Source organism: Cetorhinus maximus, chromosome 11 (genome assembly GCF_964194155.1).
Source record: "Cetorhinus maximus chromosome 11, sCetMax3.hap1.1, whole genome shotgun sequence".
Classification (NCBI taxonomy): domain Eukaryota; kingdom Metazoa; phylum Chordata; class Chondrichthyes; order Lamniformes; family Cetorhinidae; genus Cetorhinus; species Cetorhinus maximus.
This window is the reverse complement of record NC_135889.1, coordinates 51,941,337-51,961,032: the sequence shown is the minus strand read 5'-3', so window position 1 is coordinate 51,961,032 and position 19,696 is coordinate 51,941,337. Positions and strand designations below refer to the sequence as shown.

General features: G+C 46.0%; 1 protein-coding gene across 3 annotated transcripts in view; it reads right to left on the bottom strand.

Moving 5' to 3' along the window:
• The window catches only part of pde1a (phosphodiesterase 1A, calmodulin-dependent), a 628,668-nt gene that overhangs the window by 382,921 nt on the left and 226,051 nt on the right, over positions 1–19,696 (bottom strand). The window lies entirely within an intron of this gene.

The following is a 19,696-nucleotide window of genomic DNA, read 5'->3' as shown; positions in this document are numbered from 1 at the left end:
GATACAGGGACACTCCAGACCAGGGAAAATAATAACCAAACTGATCAGCAGAGCAACCATGCCAACGCTGTGGAGCAAAGCACCACCACAGGCAAGATAAATGCCCTGCAATCTCAGGCCAATGCTTTCAGTGCAACAGAATTGGACACTATAGCAAACTTTGCAAGACAAAAACTCTGAAACACACAAAAGGTCCAAAGATTATCCACGAGGTCGAGACTGCAAGCCCAGAAGACACACAACCATGCTTCTTGGGTGAAGTCAAAGATCTTAGTTTCTCATTTTGGAATGCAGGCATTTCAGTCAATGGCCATTTAACAAATTTTAAATTAGACACAGGAGCCAGCGTAACAGTCCTGCTGGACAAAGAACTGTGGCTAAAGGACCTCTGGCTTCAAACAACACACATACTACTTTATGGGCCCAGAGGAATCCAACTTCCCATCATAGGCAAGATTCTGCAATCACTAAGGTATGGCAGCAAACAAATCTTCGAGCTGATGTACGTCATCCATAACCAACCTTTCTCTCTCTTGAGCAGAGATGACTGTGTAGCTCTGGATCTCCTCAAAGCACAGAAGATGTCAAGACAACCACTGTTGTTAATCATACAGTCCTCAAGCAAAAAAGAGTATCCTGGCTAGGACTTCAGCTCTGAACTGTCTTCTCTCGTTGTGGAGCAGGTTTGTCCATTCTCGTTACAGCTGCTGGAAAGCCTTCAATGATCAGACCAGCCAACCACACAAGAGGTAGCCATGATGCCTCCAGCGAGAATGTGAAAGAGAGTGACCAGCAATCCGATGAGCCTCAAACTCCAGCTCCAAAGATGGTGCAGCAGCTCAACACTGCGACCACCGAACATACACTGCAACTCCCAGCCAGCGTGCCAAAGCCACAAAAGATGCTGGAACCTGGTAGCAGTCATCCATTGCCGACAGCGTAACGCACAGGTGAGCATACCACTAAACCTCATTTTAGTCACAGGAATGCTCACTCTCCGTCACAGCGGACATCGCCACGAGCCACACGATGACGGAAGAAGCAAAAGAAATGACAAGCAAGTGAACACAATGTTCATCCATCCCATAAGTAACGAGTTAAGGTAGCAATCACTGATCAGCACAATAGCCAGACAAAACAATTGCAGTTCAGCATGAGAGAATGGAAGAAAAGAATTAAAACATACCCAGATGCCAGAACAAACTCCAAACCTACAGGAAGAACCAGCAGCGACAGAGCTTACCACTCCTCCGTTTGTAGTGCAAACAAAATATGGAAGGGTTAAAAGGCCTCCAGACCATCTGAACCTTTGAATTCAAGGATTTGAAGGGGGTAGATGGGGTAGTGATAATGTAGTTATGACAATGTAAATGTGTGATATTAATAACAATGTAAGACATAAGGTAAACTGTAATTACTTAAAATGCATTAGATAAAGGTTTGAGAGGGAGGTGTAGTTTAAGGGTCTGTCACATATAGGGTTAATGTGGGACTGAGTACAGTACCGCCCACACAGTGATGTAAGACAGCACATGACCCACACCCAAGGTCAGTCGAGTGTTGGACAGAGCCAGGTGTACCAGCAAACGTGGAGACAGCTCCTAGATTGTGCCCTTTACTATATATTTGTAAATAGTTCTGAGTCAATGAAGACTTATAGTTGATCTATGTATGACTATGAAGACTTCTTCAGACCTACCAAACTGTAACCAACACCCTACAATACTCTGAGGTACGACCACCCTGCCCCCCACCCCCTCTGTGAATTGGAAATTCTGGAACGCTATGTCTAGAGCAGTTTGTTGCAATTCACCAAGGCTCCTTAAACAGCGCCTTCTAAACCCATGATTGCTACCATCTAGAAGGACAAGGGCAGCAGGCACATGGGAACACCACCACCTGGAATTTCCTCTCCAAGCCACTCACCATCCTGACTTGGAAATATATCACCGTTCCTTCACTGTCGCTGGGTTAAAATCCTGGAAGCCCCCTTCCAAACAGCACTGTGGGCGTACCTATACCACATGGACTGCAGCAGTTCAAGAAGGCAGCTCACCACCACCTTCTCAAGGGCAACTAGGGATTGGCAATAAATGCCGGCCTAGCCAGCGATGCCCACATCCCATAAATTAATAAAATTAAAATTATTACAGATTTGAACTTGACTTAATAACTTACAGTGATGCAATGTTTTAGGAGGATGAATGTGCGCTCTCTTGGCTTCAAAAAAAATAGCAGAACAAAAACCATTACAAAATTGACTCCTTAGACTCACATTTGTATGAATCATTAAGAGCTGCCTAACTTCTGCCACAGATGCAAGCTGCATGGATGTATTCCTATGAATCTGTGAAACACTGGATGTCTTGCCTCATTAACAGATGGAACGTTCCCAGATAAACACACAAGGAAGAATTTTAACTCCTGAGTGGCAGGAAGTGGGGGCCTATTGCCTGGGAGGCACAGAGGCCAGCTCCATTTTAACAACCAAGCCTTATTAATATCCAAAACAGGCATTCAGAGGCATCTCGCTGGCTGGTAAACTGGTAAAGGGGCATGAAAAAACAGTAAAAAGCAAACTGGAAGCTCATAACTGCCTTAGAAAGGCATTGTGGTGCAGAGTGCCCCTTTACATGCAGCATCTAGTTATGTCAGGCAGTTTGTGAAAAAGGTAGTACTTATCATGTTTGCTGCAGGGCAAGACTGACTCATCTAGCTAAGGTCACAATGGAGTTCTAATGGTGGTATAGAATCCAAATTTGGGTTTATTCACGTGGCATGCTTCTGTATCTTTTGAGTTCCTCTGCCTCCTAAGACATCTTTGGTGTTAAAATAGTGTTGAAAAGGAAATTGGATAGGCACTTGAGGGAAGTAAACTTGCAGAGCAGAACGGGGTGGGGTTGGTGAGGAATGGAGCTGACTGGTTTGCTCTACAGAGTGCCAGCATGGCCTTGACGGGCCAAATGGCATTCTTCTATGCCTAATGACTTGGGTTGCCAGTGAAAACAGGGTGGTAAGTTCATTTTCATAGTTATAATCGCTCAATTGCTCCATTCCGGCAGAGCCGATTGGGTTCAACCCAGGCCTTAAAGTTAAGAGCAAGCCATCCGGACTTTATCTCGCTCTTAATCTTAAAATATTCGAGGGATGCTTTTCATTCCCTTACCCATTGGATAGGAGCAGCACATACAAAATGTCCTATGCCAGTCCAGGCACAAGAGCCTAACTTGAAAAGCCTGTAACTCCATTCCTGACCACTGACCTTAGAGTCATCTGGCAGCTCCTGGAAATGCCCTTCAATCAAAGGAGTGAACCTGTGTCCAGTCTCTGTGGAGAAATTCCAGATATCCTGGCATAATTTAAACTGGAGGGAAACTGAGGGCAATGAGTCTCTTTCCTGCACACACACTCTGGGAATGGATGCTCCTGAAGCAACATGTCAGGAAAATTGAGTCCCTGCATTGGATCATGTGAGAATTTCTCAAGTGCAGTTCTGCACTGGTCTGAAGTAATGGCAAATATGTAAATTTCCAAGAAATAACAAATAATTGTGAGGAATAAGAGAGATTAGTTTCCCTTAAAAATTGTAATGCCAGTGTTACAAACCTCAGGTCTGTCTTTGATATTCTCTCAGGTTTCTGACCGTGAAAACTTAATTCTGACTGCTGAAAAGAAGATTGTGCTGGTCCTTTAATGTTTTTGGCCATCACCTAAACAGTCAGGCATGTAAGGTAGGGACCTGATTAGCCATTACAGAGACATGGTTGCAGGATGACATAGATTTGGCCCTAACTATTGAAGGGTCCATGACTTTTAGGAAGGACAAGAAGTTAGGAAAAGGTGGAGGTGTGGCTCTGCTAATTAATTATTAAGTATTTTAAACTTAAATAATGTCCATTATGTGGGAATGTAAGCAGAGCTAGCGAAAGTAAACTAGCAAATGAGGTTAAGGGATAAGTCAATAGAAATGCAGTGGCAGAATTTAAAGGATATTTCAGAATACACAGGGCAGAATTTTCCCAGATTTGCACTAAGGGTGGTAGCGGACAGGTAAAATTATGTTTTACCCACCGGCCACCATGGCGGCTTCTCACGCCTTGTCGTCCCAAACCCGCCACACTAATTATGCATTCCCTGGAAACATGCCATTTCCATGACGGGCAGGCTCTCATTCACGCAACACGCCATCGTCTCGCTGCTTAATCACACCGGGCACCATATTTAAAGTGCAGCCACACACACACCTATCAGTGCTTCCAGCCCTGCACTGATGCATAGAAGACATGGCCCCAAAAGACAAAAAGACTGCAGTCCCCAGGTTCAATGACACATCCCTCGAGCACCTTTTGGACACCATGGGGGCCTGCCGTGATGTCCTCTACCCTGCTCTGGCCAGAGGATGGGCAGCAATATCACCAATCCAGCTTGCGAGGTGGTGGCAGAGGCAGTCAGTGCCAGCGCCCTGCCAAAGAGGACAGCCACCCAGTGCCACAAGAGGATGAATGATCTCCTTCATTCTGCCAGGTTAAGTCACTCTTCACATCACTTTCAACTCACACACTCACAAACCCATCACATAACCACAGGGCCCTCACTCACTGCCAGTTCGAGGGACATCACCATTCACTCTCTCGCACACATCTTCATTGTCCTCATCCTGTGCATGGGACCATGGGACTCACCACCATACTTATCATCTGGCCTAGCAGGTGTCCTGCTTACACTCTCTCCATATCTATTGATACGGGACAAGCTGGCACACAAGAGGGAGAGGTTGCTGACCAGTGGAGGAATGCCTGAAATCAAGGTCCTCACAGACTTAGAATAAAGAGCCATCCAGCAGGCCGGCGATGATTTGGACTATTCCTCTGCTGACGGTGAAGTCGGCGGTGCTCTACCAAGTGAGGGTCCTTCAGTTCAACATCCATCAGACAACCATGCTATGAGTGATGTGTCCTCTTTCATAGGCCACTGTCATGCACTAATTATCTCCCCTTGTTTTCGCAGGCACATCTGCCAAACAGCCGACAGAGTCCATGACCCAGGCCCTCCAATCAAGCCCCAAAGAAACCTCAGAAGAGGAATCTGGAGGCACCCTCCTTGAAGTTCCGTCACAGCACAGCCACACCCTCCACCAGCGCAGAGACACACACCTCAGTGGGACCTAGCTTTAGAATAGCCTCGGGATCACAATCTGATGAACACATTGCATCATCTGATCCACAGCAGGCGGCAGCAGGGACTTCCCAGAACCCCAGCACTTGGAGGACTGCTGGAGGCCAGGTTTCTGCTGAGTCTGAGTCAGATGACGAGTCTTTGGACTCGGTCATCCCTCAGTTGCTGGAGCTGCAAAGGCAAGCTCGGGAACATCAGGAAGGGATGTTTGCTGCACTCCTCAGATTGCAAGGCACAATGGAGGAGTCTGTCCGTCTTCAGGCTGAGGTGATAATGCCGGCATGCCAACGCACCAAGGTCAACACTGGTAGGATGGTGGCTGCCGTAGAGACCTTGATCCGGACGTCGCCCCTGCACTGATGCACAGGCTGAACTCCATCACCGACACCATAGTTGGCCTCCAATAGTGTGTACATGAGTGGGGTGCAGGGCAGATGGATCTCACTCCAGCTACCACTTCTCCTCAAGGAGTCAGCCAGGGGTTGTCGGGCACCCATAGGGAGGAGGATCAGCAGGCGTACCCTCCCCGGGGCCATCCACCCTGGTGGCCATGGGAGCGTCCGGCCCATCCAAATCCCCTCTTCCTGTGACCTCAGCAGCTCCAGCTCCACGGGCCAAGGAGGGTGCCACTGCCACAGAGCAGGATCCCAAAATAGGCCGGGGCCCTCCAGGTCTCTGCCCTCCAGAGGACGCCTGCCAAGGTCATCACAGACAGGGTGCAGCAGTCAGCAGGCTGCCTCCATCTCCGGGATGTCCGGGGAGCATCAAGGCATAACGGAAAGGTTAGGAAGGTTAAGAAGATGTAACTCTTTCGAGTACATTCACAGTTCTTGGCTTTTTTTTTCCGGGAGTGGGACATGAACCCACAACCTTCTGACTCAAAGGCGAGGGTGCTATGAACTGAGCCACAGCTGTAACTCTTTCGAGTTATCAACAGTCACAGATTGTAACTCTTTCGAGTACAATCACAGTTCTTGGTTTCCGGGAGTGGGACATGAACCCACAACCTTCTGATTCAAAGGCGAGGGTGCTATGAACTGAGCCACAGCTGTAACTCTTTTGAGTCAAAACAATAAACTAAATGAGCAAAAAGAACAAGGGAGAAATCAAGCACAGCCCCTAAGTCAGGTCAGCTGTAAAATCAAGGAAAAACTTTAAAGGAACCTTAAAAACATCAAACTAAGATGTGATTAAAGGGGTCAACAAAACACCCCAGACCCCGCGGTGCCCACCGAGCACGGAAGGCCTCGATGGTGCCGGCAGACACCGCGTGCTCCCTTTCCAGGGACATCCGGCCGCGAACGTAGCCGCGGAAGAGGGACAAACAATCGGGCGGGACTCCCCCGTCGATCGCCCGCTGCCTGGACCTGTTGATGGCCAACTTGGCCAGACCCAGGAGCAGGTTCACGAGGAGGTCCTCCTCCTTCCCGACCCCCTTCCGCACCGGGTGTCCGTAGATCAGGAGCGTGGGACTGAAGTGCAACCAAAACAGTAACAAAAGATTTTTTAAATAACTAAAGAGGGAGTGCAGCCTAAGACACCCTATATACACGTGGTCCACGGACTCCACAAGACCGCAAAAAGAGCAGGTGTCTTGGGAGTCCGTGAACCTACACATCCTCCTATTGTAGGGGACTGCCGCATGCAACACCCTCCAACCCAGGTCCCCGATAGAAAGGGGGAGAACTCCTCTGTAGAGGGCCTCCCATCGAGGGCCTCCGCCGCCGGACGGCAACAAGGCACGCCAGGGCGTGTCCGGGCGGCGGACCAGGGCGAGAAAATGGAAGGTGTGCAGCAGCAGTCCGTACAGAAAACCCCTCCGCACCGTGCCAAATGGCACGGAGGGCATGTCCCCGAGGCGGCTCATATTATTGCGGGGCACCGGCACCCGAGGGAGGGTTCGGGGCTTGGGGCCAATGTGGAATTCCGTCCGAACAGGGGAACGTTCAGCCGGAAGATCACCGCGCACCTGGGCCACCTCCAGACCTAAAATGACTTCGGGTCCGAGCACAACCGTTTTTAGGTCTTGGATGGCATCGGCTGCGACCTGGACACTCACTGACGCGCGACGCGCCAACTCCTGCGGGAGCATCCAGCCCAGTCCTCCGCCACCCAGCACGTCCCCGACCCTGGTCACCCCGGCAGCCACAGCCCTCCTCTCCGCCAGCCACTGAAAGGGACGGAGGGGCGGATTAAGAAGATGTAACTCTTTCGAGTACATTCACAGTTCTTGGTTTCCGGGAGTGGGACATGAACCCACAACCTTCTGATTCAAAGGCGAGGGTGCTATGAACTGAGCCACAGCTGTAGTTGCACAGCCTGGGCACAGGTGTTAATCACTTGTACATAATATTCACTATTGTAAATAAACTCCCAAGGATGTCTTCCTGCCTATGGCTCTTTGTTCTGATGAGCAGTGTTCATGTCACTCAGATGTGAAACCTTTCTGCACAAGATAAAGGCAGGTGTCTCAGTCCAGGGCCTCTTCCCTGTGCTTTGTGCAGCCTTCAGACCAAAATGTTGGTCCGGCCTCTCACTCACTAGATATATTAGTGATGCCTGCTCCTCGGTGGTGTTTGTCATTGTTGCCAGAATGTAGTGGGCAGGCATCACAGAGTACTGCCATTCTCTCTGTGTGCTCTCAGCACCTTTAAGGTGGAATTGGCCCCCATCTCGTCAGCACCTGTGTCCAGTGATGCTGTGCTCCTGAAGGACTCAGATGCTGAAGGCAGACAAAGAATCAGATGCTTTTAAAGTTTTATGGCTGCATCTCCATGATATGACCCTGATCACAGAGTGCAAGCAAGCTGCCCTCAGCCAGACAGGAGTCAAACTTTCTCAGAGGCTATGTGAAGATCTATGGAGTGTCCTCACTGCATGTTATCATCATCCTCCTACAATCAAGCGGCTATTAGGGCCTCCACTGCATCTCCATGACAGCAGCATTATTCCATAGGGTATGTGCACTGCCATAAACCAGGCTGGAGTCAAACGTTCATAGATGCAATGTGAGGATCTATGGTGTCTCCTCACTGCATGTCGTCACCATCCTCAACAAATCTAGCAGCTATGAGGGCCTCCCGAGCCCGCCTGCCTCTTCTGGCCAGTGCGAGGGCCTCATCGCCATCATTGTCACCTTCAAAGACCTCCTCACCTTCATCACCATTGACATCCTCCTCAACAGAGGAGACTTCCAGCTCCTGCATCTCCTCCTCAGCCAGCTACTCTCCCCTTTGCAGCACCTGGTTATAAAAGGCGCAGCAGATGATGATGATGTGTGACACCCTCTGTGGACTATATTGCTGGGTTCTACCAGACCGGTCCAGGCACCAGAACATCATTTACAGCATCCAGATGGTTTGCTCCACCAAGTTGTGAGTTGCAGCATGAGTCTCATTATATCTTCACTCTGCTGCAGTCTGAGGCCTCCACACTGGTTTTATTGGCCACGTCCTCTGTGGGTAACCCTTGTCCCCTAGGAGCCAAACCTGCAGCCTCTGTGGTCCCTGGAAGACTTCAGGGATCTGAGGCCAACTGAGAGTGTAGGGGTCATGGACACTCCCTGGAAACCATGCGCAAACCTGTAGGATGTGTTTGTAGTGGTCGCACACCAGCTGCACATTCAGCGAATGTAAGCCCTTGCGATTGACGTAGTTGGCCCCTTATTGCGATGGAGACCTGAGTGCCACCTGAGTGCAGTTGATCACACCCTGCACCTGTGGGAAACCCAAGGTCTGGGCAAACCCAATTGCATGCGCATCCTGGCTCTCTTGGTCCCGGGTGAAATGTACAAAGTTGTGTGCCCTCGTGATGATGGCATCTGTGACCTCATAAATGCATTTGTGGGTGGAGGCTTGTGATATCCACAGAGGTCACCTGTGGAGCCCTGGAAGGAGCCACTGGTGTCAAAATCGTGTGCCATGGTCACTTTCATGGCCACTGGCAGTGGATGCCCTCTATGTCCCTGTGGCGTCAAATCCTGTGATAGCTGGCAAACATGACCGATCAGTTCCCTAGACATATGCCGTCTTTGGCGACACTGGTTCTCAGTCATCTGCAGGAGTGAAAAGCGGCGCCTAAAGACCCTGGGTCTAGCTAGGCGCCGACTAGTGACAGCTCGCAGCACGTGCGGGAGCCCCAGCTGCCCTTTCTTCCAGAAGGTGTTGCCTCAGTCATTCTCTTCTCCATCATCTCTGCTTTCTATACGCCACAAGGCATGCAGCTAGTTCACCAGACTCCATTCTCCTGATGTATTCCTCCAGCAGGATGAAACGCATGGGTTAGCTTGGGTATACTAAGAGCCTCTCTTGGTTAAGTCTGAAGGCCCCTTAACGCATCCTGGAGTGTGCTGGTCACCACTTGGATGGCCAGAGATTAGTGCGCTACATGGCTGCCTGAAATTCCACCCATCTCTGCCCCACTCCACCTGACCGATGTGCCCATTAGACTGCATGCTGTGCTCTCAGCTCAGGCACAGGCATTCTCCTAACCCACACTGCAAGCTGCACTATTAGCTGGAACCATGGAGGAGACTGATCCAAACCGGGTTGATAACACTGCAAGGGGCTGTGAGTGCCTCCACCAGTGACTACTCCATGGCCAGCTTTAGCAAGGAGATTGTACAATGTGCCAGTCATCCAACTGTTCTGCAGTCCACTAAAATGCTCATTAGTTTGCAGTCTGTACCCAAGGGGTGAAAAGCTCTGGAGCATTTGGTGGCACTTTCATGTTTCTGTGTTGCTTGAGTGGACAGATAAACTAGAGACCCGACTGCACGCATGTCAATGTGGCTGTGTGTGAACTGTCGCAGCTGCAGTGGAATGGTCACTTTATAACAGGTTTCCCTCATGCAGGGCCGCTTCCCTCCCTCGCACCCTGCATGTACTTGTGCACTATCTTCAATCGCAGGGCAGCCCTTGCACCATCCCCCTCCGGAGCCACCAAAGCGCCTCATTCTTGAAGTCCAACAGGCAAGCGCTCGACAACGTTGCTGTGCACTCACCTCCGAGTTCCCCTCAAAGCGCAGCCCACCAAATTCACATCTTATATATACTGTTGTAAAACATATCGACGTGTAGGTGGACAATCCAGCGTGAGGGGATGATTCCAGTGGGCTAACCTTATAATGATATGCAGGTGTATTACAATGAGGTTCCCAACGTCCGATGGCGGGAAACGCAGCCCGCTGTCGACGGGCTGAGCAGACAATCGCAAACTGGTTTCACAATGTCATGAAACTGATTTCTGGCCTTCTCACCATATTGTCCGCTCATGCCACCGAGCACACCCGTAACCAGCAGACACAGAAAATTCCACCCACAGAATAGATACGTTCCAACAAGTAACATCCCAGAAATAGCTGTAAATCAGGAACTGGATGGGACGGAGGAACTCTGGAAAATCACAATCACCAGGGAAGTGGTACATAACAAACTGTTGGAGCTATGGGCTGACAAGTCCACGGGTCTTGATGGACTTCATTCCAGGGTCTTAAAAGAAGTGGCTAGTGAAATAGTTGATGTGTTGGTTTTAGTTTTCCAAAATTCCCTGGATTCAGGGAAGGTGACATTAGATTGGAAAATAGCAAATTCTTTATTCAAAAAGGGAGGGAGACAGAAAGCAGGAAATTACAGGCCAGTTAGCTTAACATCAGTCATAGGGAAAATGTAAGAAGCTATTATTAAAGATGTTATGGCAGGGCATTTAGGCCAGGATTTTACGACCCAGCTGTGGCATGTCTCCCCCAGGCGGAAGCGGCGAGCCATTTAAATCTCGATTTAGTTTAGCGGGTCCATAATATCCCACCGGGTGGGAGGGGCCGTAAAACCCTGGCCTTAGAAAAATTCAAGGCAATCAAGCACAGTCAACATGGCTTTGTGGAAGGGAAGTCAGGTTTAACCAATTTATTGGAGTTCTTTGAAGGACTCACATATGCTGTAGATAAAGGAGAACCAGTGGATACTGTACTTAGATTTCCAGAAGAGATTTGATAAGGTGACACATCAAAGGTTTCTGAGGAAAATAAAAGCCCATGGTGTAGGGGGTAACATATTGGCATGGATAGAAGATTGGCTGGATAACAGGAAACAGAGGGTTGCCATAAATGGGTCTTTTTCTGGTTAGTGGGATGTAACTGGTGGTGTGCTACAGGGATCAGTGCTGGCGTCTCAACTTTTTACAATTTATATAAATGACTTGGCTGAAGGAATCAAAATATGGTTGCTAAATTTCCTGATGACACAAAGGTAGGTAGGAAAGTAAGTTGTCCAGAGAACATAAGGAGGCTACAAAGGGATATAGATAGGTTAAGTGAGTGGGAAAAGATCTGGCAAATGGAGTATAATGTGGGCAAATTTGAAATTTTCCTTTTTGGCAGAACGAATAAAAAATAGCATAGTATCTAAATGGTGAGAGATTACAGAGCTCTGAGGTTCAGAGAGATCTGGGTGTCCTAGTGCATGAATCATAAAAGGTTAGTATGCAAGTACATCAAGTAATTAGGAAAGCTAATAGAATGTTATTGTTTATTGTGAGGCAGATTGATTACAAAAGTAGGAAGGTTATGCTTCAGTTGTACAGGGCACTGGGCCACATCTAGAGTACTGTATACAATATTTGTCTCCTTATTTAAGGAAGGATGTAAATGCATTTGAAGCAGTTCAGAGAAGGTTTAATAAATTAACATCAGGAATGGGCAGGTTATCTTATGAGGAAAGGCTGGACAGGCTAGGCTTATCTCCATTGGAGTTTAGAAGAATAAGAGGTAACTTGACTGAAACATGTAAGATCCTGAACGGTCTTGACAGTGTTGAAGAGGAGAGGTTGTTTCCTCTTGTGGGAGAATCTAGAACTAGGGGTTACTGTTTAAAAATAAGGAGTCGCCCATTTAAGACAGAGGTGAGGAGAAACTCTTTCTCTCAGAGGCTCGTGAGTCTTTGAAACTCCCTTCCTCAAAAGGCAGTGAAGCAGTCTTTAAGTGTCTTCAAGGCAGAGGTAGCTAGATTCTTGGTAAATAAGGGGCTAAAGGGTTACAGGGGGTAGGCTGAAGGTTACAGTCAAACCAGCCATGATCTAATTGAATGGTGGAGCAGGCTTGAAGGGCCAAGCCTGGTCCTAGCTCAAAAGTTTGTATGTTCGTAGGAGGAGGTCCAGCAAGATAGACAGGAGCGCAGGAGCAGCTCGCAATGGGACCACTTCACCCACATGTACTTCTCGCAGCCACAATGTCTCATGCATCTCCACTTTATAAAGGAGGCTGTCACCAAAATATATCACCTGCTGCCATATCTCCTCTTGTATCAGGACATGAACAGCACTGCCTGTGACGCGAAAGCATGGTCCGAACCTTTAGGTCACAACTCCTTTCAGGCTGCAGGTGAATCAGGGACACTTCCCAGTTTATTGGATCAGGGAGGTCACTGAGGTTCTCTATAACCGGAGGAATATTTACATCTCTTTCTCCATGGACAGAGCGAAGCAAGATGAGAAGGTGCTTCACAAGCATTACAGGCCATCCCAGCATGCAAGGTTCCATAGACTGCACACACGTCAGTTAAGGGGTCCTCATCACCTATCTGGTATCTTTGTCAATAGAACAGGATTCACTCCCTCAACATCCAGCTGATACTTGTTAGGGTGAAATCAAATGACCCTGCATAATCTGGAATTTGGGTCTTCATTTCCTGAAGTAACATAGAAGCCTCAACATTTTCTGTGCCTGAAATGAAGAAAGATACAAGCATTAGCTTGTGGTGTGAAGAGAAAGCAAAGGAAGGGATGGCTGGTGAAAGCACCTGTGCCTGCCCATGTCATGCAGAAACAAATGGTGAAATTCGAATTCAATAAAAATCTGGAATTGAAAGTCTAATGATGACCACAAAACCATAGCCGATTGTCGTAAAAACCCATCTGGTTCACTAATGTCCTTTAGGGAAAGAAATCTGCCGTCCTTACCTGATCTGGATTACATGTGATTCCAGACCCACAGCAATGTGGTTGGCTCTTAAAATGCCCTCTGAACAAGGGCAATTAGGGATGGGCAATAAATGCTGGCCTAGCCAGCAATGCCCACATCCAATGAATTAATAAAAAAAATGTCAGGTGGGATAGAAATAAGTAGGGAAAAGATGTGAAGAAACCCTGCACAATTGTCTCCTCCGGCATTGCTAGTCATGACGTCCAATACTCTGCCCTTGACTGTGATGACCAACACAGCTTTCTCTCAAAGGGAAAATGCATAGAGGTGGGCTCTACCTCCTCCAGTTGTTGCTTTTCATCTCAGATTGTGGACGATCTTCTGCAGAGATTTCTAAATAACACAGGCATCATGATCGGATAACTCATCTGCAGTGACAAATGTGAGGTGTGGGGAAGTGTTAACAGTCTGTGAGTAAAGGAAGAAGAAGGTGCCATAAAGCTTTTGAAATAATTGCACAGAGATGAAGGGGAGGAGGGGTTTCAAGTATTATGAGTAATGAGGCTCGAGGCGTGAGGAAAGAGTAGTTGAGGTGAGACACAAGATTCTTTCCTTGACAACTATGCTGAGGTCATGAAACCCCTTTCAGTACAGCAGCCATGTTTGGTGAGCTAAATTGCATTCACTAGTTCAGCCAATTCTTCCCGTTGGTGATGCAGGAGTTGCCTGCAGGCCTTTCTGCTGCCTGGGATGGGGGCGGGGTTGCAGGCAAGAGGCTCTCCTTGTTCCAGGGCCTCCAGGGCAGTATTACAGAAGTGGAATAATCTGTCAGTGCTTCTTCCAGACACAAGTTTGTTGTGTTGTTCTTTCCTGTCTGCCCACCCTTTCTGAGGTGATGTCTGCCTTTAAACTGATCCAACCAAGTGTAATCCAGGATTCCCAAACAGGTGTACACTCAATGAATAGTCTGGGTAAGGTTGGCTATATGCCTGTTACATTATAATGAGGTCCCAGCACTACTCTCACGTGCTGGCTTGGACCAGAACAACAGGCATATGAATCGCAAACACTTTGGTGCCCATTTTAGACCATAAAGTACAGGAGTAAAGAAGTAATTATCAATTTATAAAAACATTGGAGTTTTGAACCCCCTATTATGAAAACATCATTAAATGAAACAGAATGTTCAATGTGGATTTTCCAGGGATAGGAAACTATAAGAGAAGACTTGAGGAACTGGGGCTATTTCCATTGGAGCAGAGAGGCTAAGATTTATTAGAGGTTTTTAAAATTATAAAGGGCTTTAATAGAACGAATAAGTAAGTGAAATTTCCTCTGGTTTGGGAGCTGATGCGAGAGTCCATAATTTAAAATTATCATGAAGGGATTTAGGAAAGAGATTAGAAGTAACCTCTAAAAGAAGGAAATGTTTTGTTGTAGGGAGCAGTGTCAGAAGGAACCATTGGTCGGGATTCCGGCCCCTTCATGGCAGGACCCAGTGTGGGAGATTCAGCGGCCCAGCCAAAACTCCACTGACTTTCGATGGGACTGGACGATCCTGGCGGAGGGCGGGGTTGGAAAATCCCACCCATTGTTTCTTTTAAGGCAAAATTGGATAAATATTTGAAGCATTAGAAGCAACAGGGAGATTGAGGAAGTGAATTAGTTTTGGATTACCTATCAGAGATCCAATGGCTTCTCCATGTGCTATAAACTTTACATTGAGTGTACAACACAGAAATTGGTCATTCTGCCCGACTGGTTGATGGCAGCATTGACACCCCACACGAGTCTCTTCCCATCCTACTTCATCCAGCCCTATCAACATACCCTTCTATTCCTTCCTCTATGGCTGTCCCTTAAATGTATTTATATTATTCACCTCCTTCTGGTAGTGCAATCTATATTTTTAGCAGTTGTTGGGCAAAGGAGTTTCTCCTGAATCCTCTGTTGATTTATTACTGACTATCTTGAAATTATGACTTCTAGCTTTTGACTCCACAAGTTGAAACAATTCCTCTAAGCCAATTCTAACAAACACTTTTATTATCTTAAAGTCCTTGATAAGATCCTACTCAGTCTTTTCCATCTTCTAGAGAAAGGAGCCCCATTCTGCGTTTTATGTTTTCATACATTGTTCCTTTCAAACCCCTCCCACCAAGGAATCTATCAAACCACAGGTTCATTATAAGACTCAGCAAAACACTGGCCAGAGCATTGTTATTCTGAGCTGGTGCCTATAAAGCACAATGAACATTTCTGTAACTCTTCAGGGTGAAAGGTATTCATTTTAATGTAACTTTGTAGTAGATAGCTCACAATAAAGGGCAACATTCTCACAAATTATCAATAACTTTTTCTAAAATTGTGGAATATTTTTGATATATTTTTGCTTGTATCTTAGGTCCCACTGGGCAGAATCTGCTCTCATACATATTTGAATGATGTAGGATTGTTATTAGTTTACCATATGTTTCTGTGCATGTTTTCCAACATAAAAAAATGACATGGATCAATGGAACATCTGCACTCATTTTGAAAAGCATTAGGATAATACTGTTACGTAACAGTTTTGGATCACATTTATATGATCCTTGTATAAATTTGAGCCTAATAATGAAAGCAATAAATAAACATGACATTCATATTTTATTGCCTTTGAAATGCAATTATTGTCCTGTTTTGTATTAAAAGTTCTTTTTGAAAAAGGTATTAAAAAAACTCATAACAAGTGATGCATAACTTTTCAGTGCAGTTTTACAACTATGAAAGATATAATTTAATTAATTTCAAACAAAGCGTTTTTTGTAAATTAATATTTCTTTTCATATGAGAAAACACCGCTCCCCCTCCCACCTCGTGGACTGGGTGGTAATGGAGGCAGGACCACCATGCATACTGCTCAGGGGCATTTTATTCTGGTCCTGCCTCCATTTGGTTCTGAACAGACCATGGAAATCCAGCATCCAGTGCTAGATGGGCAGAAATTTCCAACAATTATATATTGAAAAGACCAAAGCTATTGTCTTTGGTCCTTGACACAAACTCTGTTCCCTAGCCATTGACTCCAGCCCTCTCTCTGGCAACTTTGTAAGGCTGAAACAGACTGCTGCAATCTTGGTGTCATATTTGACCACGAGATAAGCTTCTGATCACTTATCTTCACCACCATTATGACCGCCTATTTTCACCTCCATGGCATCTTTGCCCAGCTCAGCTCCTGCTTCGGCTCATCCACTTCTGAAACCCTCATCCATGCCTTTGTTATCTCTAGATTTGATTATTCCAATGCACACCAGCCTCACAGGTATCAAGTCCCATTCACCCATCATCCCTGTGCTTGCTGACCTAGATTGATTGCTGTTTAAGCAACATCTCGATCTTAAACCTCTCGTCCTTGTTTTCATGACCTCATCCCTCCCTATCTCTGCGATTTCCCCCAGCCCCATAATGCTCTGTGATATCTGTGCTCCTTTAATTCTGGCTTCCTGAGCATCGCCAACTTAAATGCTCCACCCTTGGTGGTCGTGCCTCAGCTGGCAAGCTAGATTTTCTGAAATTCCCTCCCTCCAACTCACTTTCCTCTTTAAAAATATTCCTCAAACCTACCTCTTTGACCAAGCTGCTGGTCATTTGGCTTAACATATCCTTGCATGGCTTGGTGTCAAATTTTGATTTAAACAGCGCCTGTGATGTGCTTTGCAATGTTTTATTATGTTAAAGGTGCTACATAAATATAAGTTGTTGTTGTTGGTTTGCTGCCTGTGGGAATACTTCAATATGATTTGTTGCTTACCCTGCTTAATGACATCAGTATTACTGAACACTTGACTTGGCATCAGATTCAAACTGACATTTTGGAGGGAGAAATTCACATAACAGAGATTGCTAGATCTTTGTGCGCAGCTTTCTTTGAGGTCAGTGGTAAGTGCTGTTGCTTCGTCACTGACTGTGAAATCTGAGCCAACGGGAAGAATTAGGATGCATATATTTGCAATGAAGCTTCAAAGAAACATCAGAGAATATCTTCAGGTACTTTCTATAAAAGATTAACAAATCATAACTAACCAACCTTAAAATAAAACATACAAAGGAGTTATTTCCTGCAGTCTTTCTGAACTTGTCATAGCCTGGTGAAATGGTTGAGGCAACAAGGAGGGGAACCAAGCTAACAGAGCCTCTGCTTAACCTGACAACCTATTTAGACCACTTTCCAGAGGAAATGTCTCAGCAGTGACATTAAAGAGAGAGGTTAGGTTTGTGGTAAACATGATTATGATGTTCTAGATTCCAGACAACTCATAGCTATGATAGGGCAAACTAGTTAAATGAGAGGAAACAATATTTTAAGGTATTATTCTGCTGAACTTTTTTTTACTACTTACACAGTAGCTTAATTAACAGAATTAAGGCTGAAGTATTTGCAACAGCCTTCAACCATAAGTGCCAAGTGGATGATCCATCTTGACCTCTTCCGGAGGTCCCTAGTATCACGGATGCCAGTCTCCAGCCACTTCGATTCACTCCATGTGATATTAAGACATGGCTGAAAGTACTGGATACTGCAAAGGCTATGGGCCCTGACAATATTCCAGCAATATTACTGAAGATTTGTGCTCTAGAACTTGCCATGCCCCTAGCCAAGCTGTCCCAGTACAGCTACAACACTGGCATCTACCCAGCAATGTGGAAAATTGCAACCAAAAGCAGGTCAAATCCAACCCGGTCAATTACTGCCCCATCAGTTTACTCTCCATCATCAGTAAAGTAATGGAAGGTGTCATCAACAGTGCTATCAAGTCGCACTTGCGCAGCAATAACCTGCTCATTGACGCTCAGTTTGGGTTCTGCCAAGGCCACTCATCCTGACCTCATTACAGCCTTAGTTCAAACATGGACAACAGAACTGAACTCCAGAGGTGAGGTGAGAGTGACTGCCCATGTGTAAAAATATATCATCTCTTTCGCAAGGTAGATTCTTTGAGTCTTCTAATGACCTTACATGGATTCTGGAGCTGGAATAACATCCTAGGTACAGTCCAAGATCATACTATCATAGGTGCCAGCTTCTTCACAAAGGGGGCAGGAGGGCAGGAGGTACTCAAAATCATTAGGGGTGTAGTCAGGGGAGATAGGGCAGAACAAAACAAGCCTTTTCTGTCTTGATTACTCTGTGGCCCTCTGAAGACTCCAATATGTGTGCCATGGCAAGACAAAGAACCATTTTGGAGACTACTGATATCAGTGGAATTCCTTCGTAGTTTCTGTACTCACTAGGATTTCCTTTCTTGTGTTTAGAAACCGCACTTGCCCTCTTGAGCAAGAAACCATGCATACCTGAAACCTAAACTCCTATTCAACAGCTTCAGAAGTGACAGTTTTAAAGTGACTCATTGATTCCTGGCACTATTCTTGAAGGCAACTACCATTCCTTGCCACCGCCCCATCCGCCTTACGCAGAGCAGCAGCCAAACACCGACAGATGGCATGCATGCATCACCTCCTTAAATACATCAGGCTCTGCTCCATTTCTCCCTTGATACTTCCTACAGTGTTTAGCCACCTTGCATTTGCAAAATGATCTTCTGAAGTACATCTCTCCCTCAAGGCTTGAAGTACTGGGACATTATGGGGTTCTACCTCATCACAACTCATCATGGAAGCCAGTTGATGGGGCAGCCATGTAAATGGAATGAACGCATTTCATAGCTACTCCTCCAGCCAAGTTCTACGCCTGTGGAAAAGAAATTGCTGTAGTATTTTTGACAACCTCAGGAGAGCAGCCAAGGCACTTTGCCTAACTTGAATTCCGTCAGCGAATGCTGATACATGGACACAGTACAAGAAACATTGATGTTTACTGTGGATGAAGCTTGAGTAATTTGAATTTTGATAATAGTTATCTTGGAAATTTTTTAAAAATGTATGAAAAATGATCATTTCAATTGAGAACAAAACTAAGGACATGAAGCAAATCTGTATAAGTGCTTACTAATCATGCTGCTCATCTATTTAGTAACTGGTTTCCCTTGAGCATCAGAAATATTCTGCAATTTCATATAAAACTGCAACTGGCCCTATATGTTCCCCAGGAGGGCAATATCTAGCCTGTTGATGCTTTGAAGGATTTCCAGGATCCTAATCAGCACAATAAAAGGACTAAATCAATGCATGACTAGATTTATATGGTGACAGGCCATTATGCCTTTTCATATTAAAAACTTGAGCCTTAATTTCTTTGCAGCTTTTGCCAATTGTGCACTGTAACTATGACAGAAAATTCACAGAAACCGCAGATAAACTGCAAAACCAGACATTTTGCCGATCTTCCACGGAGGTTACAGCGACCAATCAAGAGAACCTTCAAAGGAACTCCAGGCAAGTATGCCTGGATATCAATATTTGAAGATTTACACATATGACACAAAACTTTGAAAATAAGTTGCTCCCATTTCACTTGGGCTTTATTCCATTCAATTTATCTGGTGTATCTAGAATACTTCTGCTGTGATTTTTCAAAGAAAAAACAATTTTGTGTTTTCCACTCACGCACTGTACTGCTGGAACAGGTAGTGATTGTACAGTCATGAAGCTATGAGGAGTCCC